The sequence below is a fragment of the Morone saxatilis genome, unplaced genomic scaffold, assembly GCF_004916995.1.
Source record: "Morone saxatilis isolate NCDOM2014 unplaced genomic scaffold, NCSU_SB_2.0 Contig1, whole genome shotgun sequence".
NCBI classification, from domain to species: Eukaryota; Metazoa; Chordata; class Actinopteri; family Moronidae; genus Morone; species Morone saxatilis.
In genome coordinates this window covers 13944-16624 of record NW_023339651.1, presented here as the reverse complement: position 1 = coordinate 16624, position 2681 = coordinate 13944, and positions in this window count along the sequence as shown.

Here is a 2681-nt window from a genome sequence, read left to right as displayed (position 1 = left end):
ACACACACACACACACTCACACACTCTCACACACACTCTCTCTCACACACACACACACACACACACACACACACACACACACTGTTAATCCGATGTGGATCATCAGACCTGACGTGGTCTCTGTGTTCCTCAGCTGGAGAAGCTGGCTCTGTTGGTGGAGGAGCAGCAGCGGGGATCCGGACTCAGAGCCAGGGCGTCTTTCCTGGTGCTGACCCAGACTCTGCTGCTGGGCCTGGGCGAGCTGAGTGAGACCCAGCACCTGCTCACCGCTCAGAGAGTCTACATGCTGCTGGAGCGCCCCCTGCTGGAGGTCACCAGGAACGACACCGCCCAGGTCAGACCAGATACAAAAGTCTAAATACTTTATGTTGAAGAAAAAAATTAATTAAATTGTTCTCAGGTAATCAACTGTTAATGAGTTAATCAGAAGAAACTGATTATTATTAATTTCAACTAATACAAACTATTGATTGACATTTATTTGGACGACACTGTAATTTGGAAGAATTGTGAGACTTTTAAATGTTTAATAACTTTAATCTAGAACAGTACGGTACCATCAGTGTGTTTACAGCTCAATAATCTTTCAGTATGGTTTGTTATAACTGCGCCTCCACCCGACTTTAATACTTTGATGTTTTTTGTGTTTTTCTGTGCTTGAACAGGAAGCAGAGAGTCACGTGCGCGTCCCCTCGTCCTTCTCTGAAGCCCTGACTGCGTACCTGAGCAGGTGTGTGCAGCAGCCTGGTGATCGGCTGGACAGAGAGTACGGCTTCGCTCTGATGTGTCTGCTCAGAGACTTCATCTCCTCCCTCAGGTGTCATGACACCTCCTTCAAAGGTAACCTCCCTCCTGGATGTGCTGACTGCCACTGTCGACCTGATGAGACGCCTCGCAGCATGTTGTTGTTGTTGTTTCTCTTCCAGGTGAGGTGTGGTGGAACCCGGAGAAGCTGGATACAAACACCTGCTGCTACCTGGGCCTCCTCTGCCGCCTCTTCAGCGTCACCATCAGCGGTGCCGGGGAGGGGCCAGCGGCCGGCAGCTTCAGAGACTTAATGAAACTCCTCATCCAGGTAGGGCTACAGCATAAAGACCGAGGACAGGCTGCTGTTGTCTTGTATCGGTTGAAAGTTAAAGGTCATTTTAGCGTACAGACACGAGAGTGGAATCAGTCTGAACAAACATCACGTCGGTCTCCTCCAGGTTCACCTGCGCGAGCCGCCGATGCTCTTCCGGTTCCTGTGCGTGCTGTGGGGATACGGCAGTAACCACGGAGACCAGCTGGATGTAAAGGTTGGCGCCGTCCTGCAGACTCAAGCTCTGTACATGGGTAGAGCTCTACTGGGCGCCCAACCGACCGCCATGCTGGAGGAGCTGGCAGCCGCCGACTCGCCCGGTAAGAAACCAAACCTGATGGGCCTTAAAGGGACAGTCGGGTTGTAGGTCTGTCTGCAGCCACTGGAACAACTATTGGATGGATTGTGATGAAATGTTCAGACATTGATGTTCCCTCAGGATGATGTGATTGATTCCTTGTTCTTTAAGGATGTTCAGCTCAGATAAATGCTGGTTGGTTTTATATAACCGTGTCTCTCTCTCAGTGTTCCCGTCCTTGCTCTGCTGCCTCAGCTCTCCGGTTCGGGAGGTCCGGAGGGCGGCCCTTGGCGCTCTGCAGAGCCTATCAGGAGCCAAAGGTTCTCCCTTCCAGCCAATCACAGAGAAGCTTCTGAAGACGCCAGAGGAGATCATCGCCGACCCTTCGTATCTGAGCCAGGTGAGTCACAGCTGCTTGATTTAATAACTATATGAAACATTTGAATTTTACAACTGGACCAATATTGAGATCAGAAGAGGGGCGGAGCTTCTAATCATCATGTAACCCCCGCAGGCTCTCGGCGTGCTTCATGACGAGTGTCAGTCCGTCAAAGTGAAGACGCAGCAGACGAAGCTGCAGTCGTCGATGCAGCAGCTGCTGCAGAGCGTTCAGACTCCCAGCTGCCCGTCGTACAGCGCCGCCGGCCTGCTGCGAGTGCTGAGCCACGTCAACGGACAGGTGAGCGCGGGAACACACCTGCACGCTGAAATCCCATCAAAGCAAATGAAAGAACATGTCCCTTCATTCACCTGGACCCCCCCCTCAGGCAGTCCTCTCCGCACTGCTTCCTGTTCTGGATCGCCTCCTGGAGCAGAGCGGACCAGACGCCCCGACCCTGCTGCGGGCTGAGGCCCAGCTGATGCAGCTCGTCCTGGGGAAGTACAACGAGGCGTCGGCGCCCCTGCTGTCCAGGGACCCGAACTGTGTGGATCTGTTTATCCGAGCTCTGAGGACCTCGATTCAGCAGCACCCCGACATCCCCAGCTGCCAGATCTCTGCACTGGAACAGGTCAGCCTGACCAGAACCTGGACTTCAAACCAGGGTGGAACAATCTAGAATAAAAACCAGTTAGTGAGCAAGCAAGCTAACATTGGCCAGTTAACATATACACTGAGATAGTATTTTGCTAGTTCATTTCAATTCAATTTTATTTGTATAGCACAAATTCACAACAGAACACTTTTTAAATAGAGCAGGTCTAGACCGAACTCCTTATAACATTTACAGAGACCCAACAGTACCACCATGAGCAAGCACTTGGCGACGGGGGCAAGGAAAAACTGCCTTTTAACGGGCAGAAACC